The sequence below is a fragment of the Sapajus apella genome, unplaced genomic scaffold (genome assembly GCF_009761245.1).
Source record: "Sapajus apella isolate SASKATOON/1434 unplaced genomic scaffold, GSC_monkey_1.0 scaffold47, whole genome shotgun sequence".
NCBI classification, from domain to species: Eukaryota; Metazoa; Chordata; class Mammalia; order Primates; family Cebidae; genus Sapajus; species Sapajus apella.
This window is the reverse complement of record NW_022436987.1, coordinates 17,903,293-17,925,679: the sequence shown is the minus strand read 5'-3', so window position 1 is coordinate 17,925,679 and position 22,387 is coordinate 17,903,293.

The following is a 22,387-nucleotide window of genomic DNA, read 5'->3' as shown; positions in this document are numbered from 1 at the left end:
TTCAGTTTCCAAATTGTTCTATAGATTCAGTATAATCCCAAACAAATCATTAGCAGATTACTTTATGGATATCAACAAAACTGATTTTAAAGTTTATATGAAGAAGCAAAATAACTAAAGTAGCCAAAATAATATCAAGACAACAGATGCTGGAGAGGATGTGGAGAAATAGGAACACTTTTACACTGTTGATGGGAGTGTAAATGAGTTCAACCATTGCGGAAGACAGTGTGGCAATTCCTCAAGAACCTAGAAATAGAAATTCCATTTGACCCAGCAATCCATTATATTGTATATACCCATTACTGGGTATATATCCAAAGGATTATAAATCATTCTACTATAAGGACACATGCACACAAATATTCACTGCAGCACTGTTCACAATAGCAAAGACCTGGAACCAACCCAAATGCCCATCGATGATAGACTGGACAGGGAAAATGTGGCACATACACACCATGGAATATTATGCAGCCATAAAAAACGATGAGTTCGTGTCCTTTGTAGGGACATGGATGAACATGGAAACCATCATTTTCAGCAAATTGACACAAGAACAGAAAATCAAACACCGCATGTTCTCACTCATAGGCGGGTGTTGAACAATGAAAACACATGGACACAGGGAGGGTAGCATCACACACTGGGGTGTATTGGGGGGAAATAGGAGAGGGACAGTGGGAGGTGGGGAGTTGGGGAGAGATATCATGGGGAGAAATGACAGATATAGGTGAAGGGGAGGAAGGCAGCAAATCACACTGCCATGTGTTTACCTATGCAACAATCTTGCATATTCTTCACATGTACCCCAAAACCTAAAATGCAATAAAAAATAATATCAAAGGAAAAGAACAAAGTTATAGCACTGTCACCACCTGACTTCAAGACTTACTGCAAAGTTACAGTAATCAGTACAGTATGGCACTGGCCAAAGAATAGCCATATAGAAAAATTGAATCAAATGGACAGCCAAGAAATAAACACACATAAATAAAATCAACTGATATTTGACATAGGAGTAAAGATAGTGCAATGGAGCAAAAATGATCATTTCAACCAATGGTGTTGGCACAATTGGACATCCACAGGCAAAATAAATAATAATAATAATAATAATAATAATAATAATGAATCTAGACAAAGGGCTTCGACCCTTCAAAAAAATTGATTCAAAGTGGATCAGAGATTTCAATGTAAAACACAAAACTATAAAACTCCTAGAAATTAACATAGGAGAAAATCTAGATGACTTTTGGTATGGCAATGACTTTTAGATTCACTTCACAATAGTGAAGGCAAGATCTATTAAAAAAAAATGATTAGCTGTACTTCATTAAAATTAAAAACTTTTGCTTTGCAAAATGCAATGTCAAGAAAAAGAAAAGACAAGCTGCAGACTGGGAAAACATTTTTAAAAACATATTTGATAAAGAATTGTCACCTAATATTTGTAAATAAAGAAACCTCTTGAAACGCAACAATAAAACTAACAACCTGATTTTAAAATGGACCAAAGAACTTAATAGACATTTCTCAAAAGAAGATACATAGATGGCAAATAATCATGAGAAAAGATTATATGCATATATCATAAGGAAAATGTAAATTAGAGCAATAATATGATCTATTATACACCTATTAGGGCCAAAATACAGAACATTGACAACACAAAATGCAGGGAAAATGTGGAGCAATAGGAACTCTTATCTTAGAAATGCAAAATAGTACAGCCACCATGTTAGTTTTCTTACAAAACTAAATCTATTATTTTCATGTGATCAAGTGTCATAGTCCTCAGTACTTATTGGAAGAAGCCGAAAACATATGTCCAAACAAAAACCTGCACAAAAATGTTTATAGAAGTTTTGTTTATAAGTGCTAAAATTTGGAAGCAACCAAGATGTTCTGAAGTAGGTGAATGAAAAAATTGTATTATGTCCAAATAATAAAATAGTATTCAGTGCTAAAACGAAATGAACTACTGAACCCCGAAATTCATGGAGAAACCTTAAATGTATATTTCTAAATGAAATTAGTCACACATATACACCTTCCTACGGTCTCTAGTCAATCTCTGAAAAGGGTTCATACTGTGTGATTACACCTATATGACATTCTAGAAATGTCAAACTATGTAAACACCAAAAAGATCACTGGCCGCTAGAATTTTGTGGCAAAGGAGGGATGAATAGGTTGAAGCACAGAAAATGTTTAAGTCTATAAATCTATAATCTATGATATTATAAAGGTAAACACATTTTATACCTGTATCCAAACCCATAGGATGTGCAACACCAAAAGTAAACTCTAATGTAAACAATTGAGTTGAGTGATTATGATGTGTCAATTTGGTTCAGCAATTGTAATGAACGTACCGTTCTGGTGGGAAATGTTGAAAATGGGAGAGTCTGTGTATGTTTGGAGTCAGGGTGTACATATAGGATATTTTTTGTATTTTACTTTTAATTTTGCTGTGAACATAAAACGGTTCCAAAAATGTATTTAAATAAAAATGAAATAAAATTCTAGGCCACACACGGCAGCTCACACCTGTAATCCCAGCACTTTGGGAGGACAAGGTGGGTGGTTCACTTGAGGTCAGGGGTTTGAGACCAGCCTGGCCAACAGGGTGAAACACCATATATTAAAAATACAAAACTTAGCTGGGATTGGTGATGGGTGCCTGTAATTCCAGCTACTAGGGAGGCTAAGGCAAGATAATAACTTAAACCCAGAAGGAGGAAATTGCAGTGAGCCCAAATCACACCCCTGACTCCAGACTGGGTGACAGAGCAAGACTCCAACTCAAAATAATAATAATAATAATAATAATAATAATAATAAAATAAAAATCTAAAATATTTAGTAGAAGGAAAATAGAAATATTTAAAGGCAAAAAAAAAAAAACCCCACAAATAACATTACAGAATGAAAAATGCAAAAGCAGAAATAAAAACCTCGATTGATGACCTCAGTAGCAGAGTGAAGATGACAGAATGCAGAATCAATGAATGTGAGAACAGGGCAATACAATTCACTCAATCTGACCAATGGAGAGAAAAACAAAACGAACTGAGCCTCTGGGACATATGGGATATTAAAAAAAAAGATCCCATATGTATATATTTCCAGTTCCAGAAAAAGAGGAGAGTGTTGGATTGAAAGAAATTTAAAATAAATAATAGTTGAAAATTCCCAAATTTGATGAAAGACCTAAATTTACAAATTCAAAAACTAAGTGAAATTGAAGTATGATAACCCTAACTAAATTCATATAAATGCACTATAATTAAGCTTCAAAAAACTAAAGATAGAAAAAAGTGAAAGTATGAATTTGTCTGTATTCTCTATCCCCCTCCATTAACATGTGTCTATCCCTACACAAATACCACAGCCTCGATTTCTATAGCTATAAAATGCATCTTGAAATTATAGACTGATTTCTTTTTTACAAAAATTAAGGATTATTTTAGATATTCTAGGGGTTGTGTCTATCCATAGGAAATACACTCATAATATAAAATTTGGCAAAAATGAAACAGCAATTCACTGGAAGAAGGATGACTTTTTCAGCAACGTTGCATAGCAGTTGGACAACCTCAGGGGAGGGTAGAGATGGGAAGATAAAACTTTGGCCACTTAAACCTTGAATAATTTCTAAAAGTGTCTATACTATATTGTTTTATTTTTATATATAGTATTTTCAATGTTTTATGCTTACATTGTTTTATAGCCATATTTAGAATAATTTTTGAAAGTAAATTCTATTTCTTAAGTTTTGTTTTATATTCCAGAATCTTTTATAACAATATTTTACATTTGCAGTCTTGACATTTTTATTTTGTTAATCCCTGCCTAATTGAAGGATATCTTGAGCAGTCATTTCAAAAAGGTAAACTGTTTTCTAAAATACATGTTAGAAAATGACTTATTAACTAAAAATAGATTACAAACTTAAATGCACAATGTAAAGTATAAATACTTAGAAAAAGTTATAGGAGTAGGTTTTCTGGATCTAGAGTTAGGAAAAAAGTTATTAAAATTGACACCAAAAGCACAACTGACAAAATAAAAAAATTGATTAGTTAAAACATCTATTAACACTTTTGTTCAAAGAAAACCCATGTGAGTAGTATGAAAAGACAAACTGTCAATTGAGAGAAATTATTTGCAAACCATGTTTTTGACAAAGAGTTTGTATCTAGAAAATAAAAAGGACTCTCTGACTCATCAATAAGAAACAATCCAATTAAAAATGGATGAGAAAATATTTGAACAGACATTTCATCAAAGAGGATATACAGAGGTCAAATAAGTACACACAAAAAATTGTTCAATATAATTAGCTATTTGGCTATTAGGGAAATGCAAATTGAAACTACAAAAAGCTATTACTGCATAGCTATCAGAAGGGCTAAAATATAAAATAATGACAATACCAAATGCTAGAGTGAATATGGAAAACCAGATCATGTGAATATTTTTAGTTTCTATAAACGACAGTTCCAGAGTTGTTTAATCCAATGACCCATAAATGTCATCAAGGACCCAGGGCTTTTTCATCTTTCTTCTCTCTCACCTTGACTTTGTAAAATACTAGGCATCACAAGCATAGACAACTTCTCAGCAAAATAAATCTGTTTCTTTCACTGTTTCTCTTTAATTGGTGAGAACACAGCCCAAGAGTCTCTTCTAAAAGCATTTCTGCCACATCCCAGGAAAAAAAACAACAAAAATGATTATGTATTTTCTTGAACTAATCAGAATTTCCCTGCATTTCGTGAGGCAGGAGTGACACAAACAATAAACAGCAGTGTCTGCTACAGGTGAATAAAACTAACAGCAGGAATTGTGCATTCTAGTATAGGATCAATATCAAAATCTCTGTATCACTTTGGCTATATCCTGTACCTTCTCTGTCCTTCAGTTTTATCATAATTAAATGAAGAAATTGGGTATATCACCTTTCCAGCTGTGATGTATTCTGTGCTAGTGCTGCAGTTATGCTTTTTATATCTAGTAACCTTAAACACACCATACAGGACCCAGCTGAAATTCATCATGTAATGTGATGACCCTGGTGACCAGTGCAGACAAAGTTAACATCTTCTCAGTGCTGTCTTAGGCCTCTGTTGTGTGAGTTATCACACAAAAGTGTGACTTAAATAATGTACATTTTTGTCTTTCTGTAATAGGGAATTCTTTTAAGAAGAGGACCACAGGTTATTCATTATTATACTCTCAGTGGCCAGACTTTTGTCTGGCAGAGATTAGGCAACGAATAAAACTTGGTAATTTTGGTTATCTGCTAGTGCACTGTCATCAGACTATTCACTCTGATCCTGTTAATAATGATTACTACTAAAAATAGTTCTGAGATGAACATAAGTCAGTAAGAAATAATTATGAGATGAACATAAGTCAGTAGGAAAATAATAAATGCTCCATAAAATATTAGATCCTTTGTGAAATGTTTTCGCTAGGCATAGTGGTAAATATCATAGAATCTTAGATCTCCAAAATCAACTCTTTTCTTTAGCTTTGGAACAACTGTTAATACAGGAGGATCTATCTACTAAACACAACCTTTGCACATTTCTGGAAAACATATTCCAGCCACTGAGAAATATGTCACATATTGAACTGAATTAAATTTTGCTCATAAACAAAATTAAAAAGGACAAAGGTCCATAAAATTTACCATCTACATCAGTTCCTACTTTAGCATTATTGTATTAGTTTGTTTTCACATGGCTATAAAGACATATTTGAGATGATAATTTATAAAGAAAACAGGTTTAATTGACTCACAGTTCTGCATGCCTGGGGAGGCTTTGAAAAACTTATAATCATGGCAGAAGAGGAAGAGGCACATCTTACATGGTGGCAGGTGAGAGAGAGTGAGCAAAAGCAGGGAAAACTGCCTTATAAAACCATCAGATCTTGTAAGAACTCACTCACTACCGTGAGAACAGCATGGGGAAAAATGACCCCATGATTCCTCCCACCTGGTCCCTCCCTCAATACCTGGGGATTATGGGGATTACAATTCAAGATGATATTTGGGTGGGGACACAGAGTCAAATCATATCAATTATCATTACTGGTTGTCCAAGTGAATTGCTGCCCGATGAATCACCAAAAAGACACTACCAATTGTTGTTGTTGTTGTTGTGTTTTCCTTTTGTAGCTAGTGTAAATGGCATTGATGTCCTGATTTCTTTTTTAGCTAGTTCATTACTGGTGTATAAAAATGCTACTGTTTTGTATGTTGATTTTGCATCCCACTACTTCTAACAGTTTTTTTTTTTTTTAATGGTGTCTTCAGGTTTTTTTCTGTATAAGATCATGTCATCTGCAAAGAGGAATAATTCGACTTCCTCTTTTCCAGTTTGGATACCTTTTATTTCTTTCTCTTGGCTGATTGCTCTGGCTAGAACTTTCAGTACTATGCTGATGAAGAGTGGTGAATATATGCATCTTTTTCTTGTTCCAGTTCTTAGGAAGGCTTTAGGTATTCACCATTTCATATGATATTAGCTGTGGGTGTGTCATACAGAGCCTTTATTTTGTAGTATGTTCCCTCTATGCCTCACTTCTTTAGAGTTTTTATCACAAACGGATGTTGAATTTTATCAAATGCTTGTTCTGTGTCTGTTAAGATGATTATATGCTTTTGCCCATCGTGCTGTAAATGTGATGTATCACATCTATTGATTTTCCTGTGCTGGACCATCCTTGCATCCCTCACGTAAATCCAACTTGATCATTTGCATTATTATCTTTTTTCTGTACTTTGGATTCAGTTTGTTGAGGTTTTTTGCATCTACATTCATCAGATATATTGGCATGTAATTTCCTTTTTTAAAATTGTGTCCTTGTCTGGTTTGGGTATCAGGGTAATGCTGGCCTCATAGAATGAGGTAGAAAGAATCCAGTCCTCTTCAATTTTTGGAAACAGTTTGAAAATAATTGTTAGTTTTATATAAATTGGTAGAATTAAGCAGCAAAGCCATGCAGTTTGGGCTTTTCTTTGTTGGGAGACATTTTATTACTGACTCGATCTGTCTATTCCTTACTGGCCTGTTCAGGTTTTCTATTTCTTCCTGGTTCAATCTTGGTATGTTGTCGATGTCCAAGCATTTTCCTCTAGGTTTTCTAATTTGTTAGTATATACTTATTCATACTAGTCTCTAATGATTCTTTGTGTTGCTTTATAATGTCTTTTTCCGAATTATGATTTTATTTGAGTCTGTTTTTTTCCTTTGGATAGCCTAGCTAACGGTGAAAGTTTTTTTTTGTTCCCTTTTTAAAGTATTTTTTATTTTATTTTAAGTTCTGAAAAACATGTGCAGGATGTGCAGGTTTGTTACATAGGTAAACATGTGCCATGGTGGTTTGCTGCACTAGTCAACCCATCACCCAAGTATTAAGCCCAGCATTAATTAGCTATTTTTCCTATTCTCCCTCTCCTACCCCTACCCTTGGCAGGTCACAGTATGTGTTGTTCCCCTCTCTGTGTCCATGCATTCTCATTGTTCAGCTCCCACCTATAAGTGGGAACATGTAGTGTTTGGTTTTCTATTCCTTTGTTAGTTTGCCGAGGATGATGGCTTTCAGCTCCAACCATGTCCCTCCAAAGAATATAATCTCATTCTTTTTTTTGGCTGCATAGTATTCCACAGTGTATATGTGCCACATTTTCTTTGTGCAGTCTATCATTGATAGGCATTTGGGTTGATTTCATGTCTTTGCTATTGTGAATAGTGCTGCAGTGAACATACAATACACATGCATATATTTTTATAATAGAATAATTTATATTCCTTTGGTATATACCCAGTAATGAGATTGCTGGGTGAAATGGCATTTCTGGTTCTAGGTCTTTGAGGAATTGCCACACCGTCTTACACAATGGTCAAACTAATTTACATTCCCACCAATACTCTAAAAGTGTTCCTGTTTCTCCAAAGCCTTGCCAGCATCTGTTGATTCTTGACTTTTTAATAATCACCATTCTGACTAGTGTGAGATGGTATCTCATTGTGGTTTTGATTTGCATTTCTCTAATGAGCAGTGATGTGGAGCATTTTTCATATGTTTGTTGACTGCATAAATGTCTTCTTTTGGGAAATATCCATTCTGGTTCTTTGCCCACTTTTTAAAGCGGTTGTTTTATTCTTGTAAATTTAAGTTCCTTGTAGATTCTGGATATAAGACCTTTGTAGAATGGGTAGATTACAAAAATTTTCTCCTGGCCGGGCGCGGTGACTCACGCCTGTAATCCCAGCACTTTGGGAGGCCGAGGTGGGTGGATCATGAGGTCAAGAGATCGAGACCATCCTGGTCAACATGGTGAAACCCCGTCTCTACTAAAAATACAAAAAATTAGCTGGGCATGGTGGCGCGTGCCTGTAGTCCCGGCTGAGGCAGGAGAATTGCCTGAACCCACGAGGCGGAGGTTGCGGTGAGCCAAGATTGTGCCATTGCACTCCAGCCTGGGTAACAAGAGCGAAACTCTGTCTCAAAAAAAAAAAAAAAATTTTTCTCCTATTCTGTAGGTTGTCTGTTGACTCTCATGATAGTTTCTTTTGCTATGCAGAAGCTCTTTAGTTTAATTAGATCCCCTTTGTCAATTTTTGCTTTTGTTGCAATTGCTTTTGGCGTTTTTGTCATTAAATCTTTGTCTGAGCGTTGTTCTGAATGGTATTGCCTAGATTTTCTTCTAGGGTTTTTTATAGTTTGGGGTTTTACATTTACATTTAAATCTTTAATCCATCTTGAGTTAACTTTTATATGAAGACACTACCAATTTTTAATGAATGCTTCTAGATTCTTTTGCTTGCAACAACCAAGGTGAACAATTATCAAAAATGTAGTAAACATGAATTCTGAATCTATCTTACTCCATATATCAAAACAGAAGACTACAGTGTCTCAGCATTTAATCCCATGATATTTAATATGCTATTCTATCTGCAAATATAATAATTGCTCTTTTGAAAGCAATTTATTTGGAATGGAGTAACATCATAATTAAAGAAAAAATACAAATAAAATGTGAGTTGCATTTTTATATTTTGTATTTACCTTTGATGATAGTTTATCTTGATGTAAAATAAAGTTACACAGTACAAAACTACAATGGAATTATAGTGTATATATATATATATATATATAAACATATATATGACATGTTTTAGAACAAGCTAACTGTTGTCTAATAAATGACACCTTATAATAAACATATCTTCTTTCTAACTTTTCTCTTTAACAAGTGAATACATAAATAAATATGCAGTCTCAGAACCTGGTTTCCCCTAGCTTGAAATAGCATTTGTAATATTGCAATAAGTTATTATATTCAAGGAAAACTTATTTTGTTTAAGGAACTGTGCTGGGTTCTGGGGTTTTATGAGTTAAAAGGAGAAACCTTTTCCTAATATAAGTTATACTTCAGTGGGGAATATTTTATATTACATTAATTATTTAATCTAAATTAAAATAATCTTTAACATTCAAAATATATACAGAGCACATGCCACATATCAGGTGCTATTCAAAGCACTTGGGATGCATCAGTGTTAAAAACCTTAAAAGATTTCTTCTGTCACTAGATTACATTCTAGAGGAGAAAGACAAATTATAAATACATTTGAAGGGAGAGGAAAATTAACAAAATAATTGTTTTGAAGAGAGTGGCAAAACTAACTTAATGGGCTATCGTGTAGGATTGTTGGGCAATATTGAGTATCTGTTTTAGAGGAGTGGTCATGAATGTAAAGTGAAGCCAGTCTGTAAGTTTGGAGGTTTCTCTAGAGAAAGTCTGCAAAGAAAAACCTCTAAAGAAAATGGCCTGTTTATCTTTGCAGTGCAACATAGGCATAGTGGGGTGCGGTGGTTAATATCAACTGTCAACTTGATTGGATTGAAGGATGCAAAGTATTGATCCTAGGTGTGTCTGTGAGGGTGTTGCCAAAAGGGATTAACATTTGAGTCAGTGGCCTGGGAAATGCAAACCCACCCTTAATTTGGACGGGCACCATCAATTCAGCTGCCAGTGTGGGTAGAATATAAAGCAGGCAGAAAAAACTGAAAGGACTAGACTGGCCTAACCTCCCATCCTACATTTTTTTCCAGTGCTGGATGCTTCCTGCCTTTGAATACCAAACTTCAAGTTCTTCAGTTTTTGGACTTGGGCTGCCTCTCCTTGCTCCTCAGGTTGCAGATGGCCTATTGTGGAACCTTGTGATCATGTGCATTAATAAACTCCCCTTCATATACCTATCTATCCTATTAGTTCTGTCCCCCTGGAGAACCCTAATACATGGGGAAATTAAATTTTATTAGTATGGCAGATAGACTTATTCCAAACACACTTTCACATTCAAGTCAAAGTACTATAAATCCACACTTTTTAATAACCTCATTGTAGAAAGAATTTGTTATTCATCTCTTGAGGCTTTGGGCCTGGCCATGTGACTTTGTGCAATGGGATAGCATACATGATGTAATCAGACTTATATTGTGCTTTCATGATTAGTCTTGCTATTTTTTTCTTCTGCCTTTTCTCATCGAAAGAATACAATTTGGTTAACTGCTGGTTCAAGGAGGGTAAGAGATACATAGAGCAAATGTGGGCAGAATTTATGATTGTGAACCAAATCTAGGTCCACCCAGTCTATATCCATGAAATGGCTATGGAGAGGCAATTATAAAGGTAGACCAGGAAATTTACACTAAGAAAAAAATATATATGGATGTTAACTGGTATAAGTCAATCAATAAATAATTTTAATACCTGCAATTCCAATGTACATTGCCAGATATTTTTAGAAGACTTATATTTAACACATTCTTTCTCTTCTGAAAGTATTGTTGGAGAGAAAAATGTATATATATATATATATGTGTGTGTGTGTGTGTATTAAAATATCCATAGAAGTCTTTCTAGGTAAGCATCAAATAAAAAACAAACAAAAAGAATGTTGTAAGCACAAAGAAAAATGTATCATTGAGATACAGAATGATGAGCAGTAGGAAGGAGACTTGATCCAGGCAGAATTCAGGAAGCACATGTTCTCTGTTCACTTCCTGGTTTGTTTAGTGCACTAATCAACATTTCTGATGGCTCAAGTCAAAGTCATTTCCTTTCCTCTGCCCTCATTTCAGAGAAGAGTAGTATTTGAACCTATTTTGAAGTCCTTGGGGGCACTGAGTGTCCTCAATTCTTAACACAGTTCTTAGCATATAATTGCAATTTAGTATCTTTTATTAATCAATAATTAATAAATGAGAAAAAATAAAAGTTCTGCTATATTTATAATTCAACTATATTTCCGAAAGCATGTTTTAGTTTAATTTAAAATGATTCCATTTTAAATAATGTATATGTCTTGATGATTATCACAGATGTATTGTGAGATAATTTATAAACCAACAGAAAGTTCAAAAAATAAAAACAATTAGAGAAATAAATACATTTCCCCTACTGACTTGCTGAAATAAAAATAAATTTCACTAAGCTACCTATACAAAATATTTAAATAGTCAGCAATTGTTTTTCTCTTTGCTTAACCATTCTATGCTATATATATAACATTAATTTCTGTGTTACCTGAATAATTTGATTAACAGCAATAAAATGTTGAAGAAAAGTCAGACATCCAATTCTGTTTAAGCCATAAAGTAATCCATCAACTGTCAATGACAGCCATCCTCCATGTGAAAATTTGGGACAAGGTCACAATAATTAGTTTCTCAAGTTGTATCAGAATGTAGTATTAAAACTTGCCCTTTACAATTTGATGAGAAAGAATGTTTCCAAGCTGACTAAAGCAGTTTCTTTTCAATGACAGAAAAGCTTAGGAGCTGTGGAAAAAATAAGACAGAGAGAGGAACAAGAGGTATTTAAAAAGCACTTACTGAAAAAAATTCTAAAATTGGAAGCTGTACAGTTAATTAAGTAGATGATTTGGGTAGAGATCATTTAGCGACTTTGATTTTCATTATCCTTACAGTGTAAGAAATAGGGATTGGAGAGATGATTCCCAATGTCCTTTGAAGTTCTAAGATTATACAATTCTCTGATCAATTTCCAGAATTATAACTAAGTAAAGGCATTGACACGATCCTGCTGTCAAGGTCAAGCTAGGCAAAGTAGGTGGTCTTAATTTAAAGGCAGTTGTCTTTTAAAACATTAAAGAAGCCAAGGAATATCCAGAAGGTTTGATTTTTAATGAAGATCACATGGTGATTTATATATGAAAGAGCCATAGAAAGTCTTCGTTGTAATAGTATCATTTGCACAAAAAAGAAATAAATCTTTTGGTGAATGTCACTTTTGATCATAAAAGCAAAATGTTTATATTTTTTAAATGTCTCTTTAATAAAAATAATATAATTTAATAATGATAGAAAAAGGAAAGGATATATATCTGTAATGGCAAATTCTGAGTTATTGTGTCTTATGACCTTCCCAAGCTTTGAATGAGGAAAGTTGGCAGATTTCAGAGAGAAAAGAAGTTCAGGACACTCAGAAACAAATACTGCCTTTAGGTGAGGACTGGCGTGAAGGTGCAGATAGGAAAAGTGGCTGTGAGGAGGTACCTTTGCTACAGCTCACTGTGGATTTTGCAAATAATTCCAACAGTGCCAAAGACATAGATAAGACTGCCCAGCTGCAAGACCTCAGCCTGCAGGACACTACCCTGGGTGCTGCTCATCCTGCAACTCCTGGGGCACAGTCCACTGTGGTGTTGCAGCTCCCACCCTGCTGCATCTGTGTTACAGATAAGCATGATTGCAGTAACTTTGTTAAGTCTACATCATGCCCACAGCCTTATGAGGGAGTATCAATAGAAACAAGAGACTGGTTTGAAGCAATTACTTTTTCAAGGTTTGTCTAGTAGAGGTGATATAAAATATGAGACTATAATTAAAAGTGAAGATAAGATGTTTTAAAAATTCATGAATAGAACTGCTACTTTTCATGAGTAGGTTTTGAGGTATTTCTGGAGTGTACAGACACTCTTTTTTTAAATTTTCAATTTTTGTAGATACATAGTAGGTATATATGGTTATGGTGTACATGAGATATTTTGGTACAGGCATGCAACATATTACAATCATCTTAGTGTAAACGGAGGTATTCATCACCTCAAGCATTTATCCTTTGTGTTACAAACAATATAATTATGCTCTTTCAGTTATTTTTAAATGTACAATTAAATTTTTGTTGACAATAGGCACCCTGTTTGATATTAAATATTTGATCTTATTCGTTCTAATTATTTTTTGTACCTGTTAATCATCCTTATTTCCACCCTCCACACTCTACTACCCTTCCCAGTCTCTCTGAAACTGCTTCTACTCTCCATCTCCTTGAGTTCAATTGCTTTTTTAGCTTCTACAAATAGTGAGAACACGTGTAGTTTTACTTTATGTGTCTGACTTATTTCACTTAACATAATGACTCCAATTGTATGCATGTTGTTGCAAATCACAAGATCTCATCCTTTTTTATGGCTGAATAGTACTTCATTGTGTATATAAATCACATTTCTTTATCCATTCATCTGTTGATGGACATTTAGATTGCTTCCAAATCTTGGCTATTGTAAACAGTGTTTCAAGAAACATGGGAGTGCAGATATCTCTTCCATACACTGGTTTTCTTTCTTTTGGGTACATTCCTAGCAGTGAAATTGCTGGACCTTTTGGTAGCTCAATGTTTTGTTTTTTAAGGAACCTCCAAACTGTTATACATAGTGGCTGTATTAATTACATTCTCACCAAGAGTGTACAAGGGTTCCCTTTTCTCTATATCTTCTCCAGCATTTGTTATTGCTTGTCTTTGGATAAAAGCCATTCTAACTGGGGTGAGATGATATCTCATTGTCATTTAGATTTATATTTTTCTGATAATCAATGATATTGAGCACCTTTTCATACACCTGTTTGCTGTTCATATGACTTTTTTGGGGGGAAATAATCTATTCAGATATTTGGGCCATTTTTAATTGGATTATTTGATTTTTTTCTATAGAGTTATTTAAGCACCTTGTAAATTCTGGTCGTTAATCCTCTGTCAGATGGATAGTTTGCAAACGTTTTCTCCCATTTTGTGGGTTGCTTTTTGTTGATTGTTTCCTTTGCTATGGAAAAGCTTTGTAATTTAATGTGATCCCATTTGTACATTTTTGCTCTTGTTGCCTGTGCTTGTGGGGTATTATTGAGGAAATTTTTGCCTAGTCCAATGTCCTGGAGAGTCTCCCCAATGTTTTATTTTAGTAGTATCATAGTTTGAGGTTTTACTTTTCAGAACGTAACTCATTTTGTATTTTTTTTGCATATGGTAAGACATAAGGATCAAGTTTCATTCTTCTACACATAGAAGTCCAGTTTTCTCAACACTGTTTATTAAAGATACTGTTCTTTCCCCCAAAGTATGTTCTTGGCATCTTTGTTGTAAACAAGTTCAGTGTAGGTGATTGAGTTTGTTCCTGGGTTTTATTCTGTGCCCTTGATCTGTGTGTCTATTTTTATGCCAGTGATGTGTTGTTTTGGTTACTATAGCTCTGTAGTATAATTTGAAGTCAGGTGATGTGATTTCTCCAGTATTGTTCTTTTTGCTCAGTATAGCTTTGGCTATTCTGGGTCTTCTATAATTCCATATACGTATTGAAACTCTTTTTTTCTATTTCTATGAGGAGGTTATTGGTAATTTGATAGGAACTACATTGAATTTGTAGACTGCTTTGGATAATATGGACATTTTAACAATACAGATTCTTCCAATAAATAATCTTATGAATGTGTTGTTGAATTCATTTTTTTAAGGTGTCTTTGCTTACTTTTGGTATCAAGGTAATACTGGCCTTATAGAATAAGTTTGGAGGTATTCCTTCCTCCTTTATTTTTTGGAATAGTTCAAGTAGGATTGGTATTAGTTCTTTAAATGTTTGGTAGACTTCAGCATTGAAGCTTCAGGTCCCAAGCTTTTCTTTGCTAAGATACTTTATTACGGCATTGATCTTCTTACTTGTTACTTGTCTGTTCAGGTTTCTTCATGGTTCAATCTTGGTAGACTGTATGTGTATAGAAAACTGTCCAATTCTTCTAAAGTTTCAATTTATTTGCATATAGTTGCTCACCATAACCACTAATGATCCTTTGAATTTTCATGGTATTCATTCTAATATCTCCTTTTTCATATCTGATTTTATTTATTTGAGTCTTCTTTCTTTTTTTTCCAGTGGGTCTGGCTAAAAACTTATCACTTTTGTTTATATTTTCCAGAAACCAACTTTTTATTTTGTTGATATTTGTAATGTTTTCATTTCAATTTTATTTATTTATGCTCTAATTTTTATTATTATTTTTCTCCTACTAATTTTGAGCATCGTTTGCTCCTGCTATTCCAGTTCTTTAAGATGCATTGTTGGGCTATTTATTTGCCTTAGCACTGCTTTTGTTGTATCTCATATGTTTCAGTATATTGTAATTCCATTACTATTTGTTTCAAGAACACTTATAATTATCTTCTTAATTTCTTCATTGACCCATTGGTCATTCAGGAGCACCCTGTTTAATTTCCACATGTTTGTAGACTTTCAAAAATTCCTCTTATTATCGATTTCTGCTTTTATTCTATTGTGGTCAGAGAACATGTTTAATATAATTTCAATTGTTTTGAATATTTTAAGACTTGTTTTGTGGACTAATATATGGTCTATCCTTGATAACGATCCATGTGTTGAGAAAACAAAGGTGTATTCCACAGCTCTTGGATAAAATGTTCTGTAAATATCAATTGGGTCCATTTGGTCTACAGTGCAGATTAAGTCTCATGTTTCTTTGTTGATTTTCTGTTTAGGTGATATGTCTAATCCTGAAATTGGAGTATTGATGTCTGTAGTTGTTATTGCATGGGGCCTTTCTCTCTTTTTATCTCAAATAATATTTGCTTTATATATCTGTGGGCTCTAGTGTTAGGTGCATACATATTAAAAATTGTCATATCCTCTTGCTGAATTGACTTCTTTATCATTATATAGTGACTTTCTTTGTCTCTTTTGTCTCTTCTTACTTTTTTGTCTTGAAATCTGTTTTGTCTGCTTTAACTGTAGCTACTTCTGGCCATTTTTAGTTTTCTTTGACATGGAATTATATTTTTTCCATTCCTTTATTTTCAGTCTATGAGTGTCCTTATAGGAGAAGTGTGTTTCTTTTAGGCAACAGATCACTGGATATTTTTTTTCCCCATTCAGCCATTTTTTTTTTTTTTTTTTTTTTTTTTTTTTTTTGAAACAGTCTTGCTCTGTCAGCCAGGCTGGAGTTCAGTGGCACAATCTCAGCTCAGTGAAACCTCTACCTCACAGGCTCAAATGAGTCTTGTGCCTCAGCCTCCTGAGTAGCTGTGACCACAGGTGTGTGACACTAAACCTGGCTATTTTTTTTTTTTTTGTATTTAGTAGAGACAGGGTTTTTCCATGTGATTTTCTTTGATGGTATAATTTAATTTATTGCTTCTTATTTTTTGTGTATCTGTTGTATGTTTTTTTGATTTGAGGTTACCATGATGTTTGCAAATGCTATCACATAATCCATTATTCTAAACAAATGACAATGTAACACCAATTGCCTAAACAGAAAAACAATAATAAAACTAATAAAATCTCTACACTTTAACCTAATATCCCTGCTTTTAAAATTTTGGTTGCTTTTCAAATTGCTGGCAAGATGGCTGAATATGAATAGATCCTGTCTGCAGCTCCCAGTGAGACCAACAGAGAAGACGAGTGATTTCTGCATTTCCAACTGAAGTACCTGGTTCGTCTCATTGGGATTGGGTGGACAGTGGATGCAGTCCACAGAGGGTGAACTGGAGTAGGGGGGGTGTTGCCTCACCCAGGAAGTGCAAGGGGTCAGGGAACACCCTCTCCCAGCCAAGGAAAGCCATTAAAGACTGTACTGTGAGAAACGGCACACTCTGGCCCAGATATTGCACTTTTCCCATGGTCTTTGCAATCTGCAGACCAAAAGATTCCCTCTTGTGCCTACACCACCAGGGCCCTGGTTTTCAAGCACAAAACTGGGTGTCCATTTGGACCGATACTGAGCCAGCTGCAGGAGTATTTTTTTCATACCCTAGTGGCACCTGGAATGCCAGCAAGACAGAACTGTTCACTCCCCTGAAAAGGGGGCAGAAACCAGGTACCCAAGTGGTCTGGTTCAGTGGGTCCCACCCCCATGGAGCCCAGTAACCTCACATATATTGGCTTGAAATTCTTGCTGGCAGCACAGCAGTCTAAGCTCAACCTGGGATGCTTGAACTTGGTGTGGAGAAGGTCATCCACCATTGCTAAGGCTTGAGTAGACAGTTTTACTCTCACAATGTAAATAAAGCTGCCAGGAATATCAAGCTATGAAGAGCCCATTACAGCTCAGCAAGGCCACTGTGGCCAGACTGCCTCTCTAGATTCCTCCTCTCTGGGAAGGGAATCTCTAAAAAACAAGGCAGCAGCCCCAGTCAGGGACTTATAGATAAAACCCCCATCTCCCTGGGACAGAGCCTCCCTGGGGGAAGGGGCAGCTATAAGCACAGCTTCAACAGACTTAAATGTCCACTGCCTGACAGCTCTAAAGAGAGCAGTGGATCTCCCAGCACAGCATTTGAGCTCTGCTAAGGGTCAGACTGCCTCCTCAAATGGGTCCCTGACCCCCGTGTCTCCTGATTGGGAGACAATTCCCAGTAGAGGCTTGCAGATACCTCACACAGGAGAGCTCCTGCTGGTATCTGGCGGGTGCCCCTCTGGGATGAAGCTTCCAGAGGAAGAAATAGGCAGCAGTCTTTGCTGTTCTGCAGCCTCTGCTGGTGATACCCAGGCAAACAGGGTCTGAAGTGGACCTCCAGCAAACTCCAGCAGACCTGGACCAGAGAGGCCTGACTGTTAGAAAGAAACTAACAAACAGAAAGGAATAGCATCAACATGAACAAAAAGGACGTCCAGAGAACCCATACAAAAGTCACCAACATCAAAGACAAAAGGTAGATAAGTCCACAAAGATGGGGAGAAATCAGTGCAAAAGAGGCTGAAAATTCGAAAAACAGGAACACCTCTTCTACTCCAAAAGATCACAACTGCTTACCAGCCACAGAACAAAACTATCTGGAGAATGAGTTTGATGAATTGACAGAAGTATGCTTCAAAAGGTGTCACTCTCTTCTCGCCTATATAGTTTCCACTGAGAAGTCTGCTCCCAGATGTATTGAATCTCAATTTTATGTTGTTTCTTTACTCTTGCTCCTTTTAGATTTTTTTCTTCAAACTTGACCTTTGGGAGTTTGATTATTAAAGGCCTTAAGGTAGTCTCCTTTGAGTTAAATCTGCTCAGCGTTCTAAAACCTTCTTATACTTGAATATTTTTATCTTTCTTTAGGTTTGGAAAGTTCTTTCTTTAGGTTTGGAAACTCTCTGGATTAACAGGTAGAGACTTCTGTGTTTTTCCCTTTCTCGGAAACAATGTCTCTCTGTCTATCTCTGGGCTGAATCACCTGGAAGTAGGTGTATGGTGATGCAAGCACCCCTGTGGTCACCACCACTAGGATTGTGGTGGGTCAGACTTGAAGCCAGCCCAGCACTGAGTCTTGCCCAAGGCCTGTGGCAACCGCTCCTGATTACTCCTATGTTTACTCAATGCCAATGCGCTGAGGCTCTACAATAAGCAGGTATTGATGCCAGTCAGGCTGTATTCTTCTCTTCAGGGTGGCAAGTTCCCCTATTCCCCAGAAAGGTCCAGAGTGGCATCTGGAGTCAGACACTGAAGTCAAAAACCTTAGAAATCTTCCTGGTGCTCCATTCTACTATGGCTAAGCTGTCAATCAAATGAGGAGACAAAGTCCTTCTCACTCTTTCCTTCTCTTTCCACAGGCAGAGGAGCCTCCCTCCATGGCCACGACTACCACATGCCCATGGGAAGTACTTCCAGGTTGCTGCTGACGTTACCTTAAGTACCAAGGACTCTTCAGTTGGCTTGTGGTGAATGCTGCCAGGCCTGAGACTCCCCCTTCAGGACAGTGGGCTCCCATCTGACCTAGGGCTATTGCAGAAATGCCATCCAAGAGCCATGGTCTTGAACTGGGGATCGCAAAAGCCCTTTTACAGTTCTATTTCATTGTGGCTGAGCTGGTACCTGATTTTTGGTTCTTGTGAAGGTGCTTTTCTGGTGTATATAATTGTTAAATTTGATGTTTCTGCTGGGAGGATGATCAGTTCAGGCTTCTATTCAGCCATCTTGCTCCATGCCAGCTACCAGAGACACTAGTTTTTCCTGCCCCTAATCAAAACTCACTGAGTTTTCAACCTACATCAACTGCAGAGGCTGAAGAACATTTGTGTTTCAGTTTACTCCAGCTCTGGTCAGCATGCTCACAAGTGCTGATTTAGATCTTTTTAAGAAATTTAAATAATTCTACTTCACACATGTGAGAAGAGTTCCTGGCCTCAAAATCATCATTTAGTTACACATAAGATCCAGATGAATTATTATTTAAGAAGAGCACTTTCTTTTCTTTTATTTATATACATTCAAATAAATTTTAACATCAAAAACATTATATGTTTTGATTTTATTCCCATTTCGATTTTAAAGTGATAATTCATAAGAATTTTTAATAGTATATTTCAACAGCAAGATTTAGGAAAGAGTAAACAAAAGGAAGAGAGTGTCTATTAATTGAGTGCCACCACGTTGCAGGTGAGCCTGGATCATTTAATTATTACAAAAGCCTTCCCAAGACAGATAGTATTATTATTTTAATTTTACAAATGGAAATATGAAAGTCAGGGAAGTTAAATTACTTTTCAAACTTACTTACCAGTAAATTGAGAATACTGAACTCAAAACCTGGACTTTCTAATTATCATTTAATTTGGCATTATAAACCATGATTTTTGATTAAGGATGAGACAAAGAAAAAGGTGCAATATTTTCTTCATGGCCTTGGCATAGACAAGATATATAGAAAGAATTATAAAACATTTATTGAGAGCTTTATTGTCTTAGATCCTCTACTAAAGCATTCTTAGATTATCTCAATTAATATTCACTGCAATCTTATAAGATGTGTGCCCTCATCAAGCCCATTTTGCATATGAGGAAACAGAAAACTGAAGTGACTACATCAAGATCATAGAATAGGAGGGTTTTGAAAAGAAGATTCAAACCCAGGCAGTCTCACTTGAGAGCAAAAGTTTTATTACCATGCTATACTGCATACCTGATCTTAAAGAAAAAAAAATAAGTGAACTTACAGCTTTGTTGATAATTACAGGAAGTTATTATACACAGTTGTACTCCATTGTTAAATAAAATAATGCTCTTTTAAAAGATATAAGCCACGAATTTATCAGACAATTGCCTTTCTTATCTATTCAATTAATTCTATTAACATAATCAACAATCAGCTTGCTAAGTGAAAGATGTTAAAAGTGCTAGTTTAGTATATAAGGATTTTCAAGCTTCATGGCTTTTCTTTCTTTTTTATTCCTAGCTCTTATTGGAAAACCCTGATTACATCTTGCTTCACACATGATGAGGTCACTGCTGGGTAATGCTGTATTTTAAATTATATCACTGCAAATTTTCCTACTATAATAAAGAATTTAGAGCATGGCAGATGCAATCAGTTATGTCAGATTTGAATCAAATTATTTAAGTATTATTTAATTAAGCACACAGATTCTTTAAAGCAGTACTTCTCAAGCTTTTTGCAACTCTTCATTTTTCACTCAAAACATTTCTCTGAGAAAGATATTCGGATTCTTCTTTCTTTATGTTTCTCATATATAAAATTATATTATAATCTCAAACATGTTTTCAAATTCATCCATATCTGCACGTCTGAATTCCTGTCATTCTTCCATACATCATTTTTATCCCCTACTCCTCAACTTGATAATTCCTGCTGTAACACCTGAGCAATTCTTTTTTTTTTTTTTTTTTTTTAAAGACAGAGTCACACTCTTATCTCCCAGGTTGGAGTGCAGTGGTGCCATCACAGCTCACTGCAGCCTCAACTTCTGGGGCCCAGGTGATCCTACCACCTCAGCCTCCCGAGTAGCTGGAACTACAAGTACGAGCCATCATGCCAAGCTATTTTTTGTAATTTTAGTAGAGAGAGAGTTCCACCATGTTGCCCAGGCTTTTCTCAAAGTCCTGGGATCAAGTGATCAGCCCACCTTGGCCTCCCAAAGTGTTAGGATTACAGGCATGAGCCACTGTGCCTGGCCACAATTCTTTCATTAGTCTTACTGCCCCTGACTCCTCTCCATATCACCTTTATTCTTCTCTGTTGTCTCTCAGCTATGCCCACTATACCTCCTCATTAGGTTATAAGGATATTTTAGAATCTGCCAGAATTTGAGCAAATGTTGCCTCAATTTTATTCTGTCCTTTAATGGATGAAAGAGTTAATATATTTGTTAAAGGAGAAATAAAATACAAACAAGAACAACAAAGCTCAAATATTCAAACCAACAAACCCTATTTTCTTTGCTATTCTTTTGCAAAGGAAATTGGCAACATTACTGCTGATGCTTGTTAATTCTGAATAGACACAAGAGTACCTCAATAGGCTATAAGAAAAAAAAAAAGAAAAACAATACAGTAAAAGAAACTCAGTAGCTTTGTTTGCCTTTGCAGAAAACAGGCTTTTCAATTTTTCATGCATTGTTTTTGTGCAAGTAATAAATAAGCATGTAGAATATCTTCTTATGGGAGCTGGGATGAACATTTGTAAAGCAGGCCAGAGGGTCCTGGATGTGAATTTCATGGCTGAGATATGATGTGATGAAGTCACATTCTCTTATGAGATAGAAAAAAATAACAAGAATAAAGGTAACCTGTGGAGCGGAGTGGGAAATTCTGCCACAGTGAAAAGGGCTAATGATCAGACTGATGAGAAAAGGCCTCAGCAGAGGTCTGGGAGTGATAGCCCATCTGGCTGGGGAAATATTTCTTAGAATGAAGGGGTTGGAAATGGGGGCCACCAGAGAAAGGAAATAAATGCTGCTGCTTCCTTTAAGAAAATTTGTCTGCTTACACTGCCATATGAATCCTGGGGTTTCAAAATAAGCTGGGAGTTGGTCACTTTATATGATTAAAAAGCAGTTTTTGCTGGGAGTTCAAGCACAGCTCTGTTCGTTTACTAGTTGTATGTTTCAGTTTAGGTTGTTCTTTTATCCTAATTCAGGTTTATTTGTTTTTAATCTGTTCTACCTAAGTTAAAGGATTGATATGAGGATTTACAAACGTCATATGTAGATATTTCATAGTGCTGAAACTAGTACATGGGAATTGATCATTAAGTAATGATCTT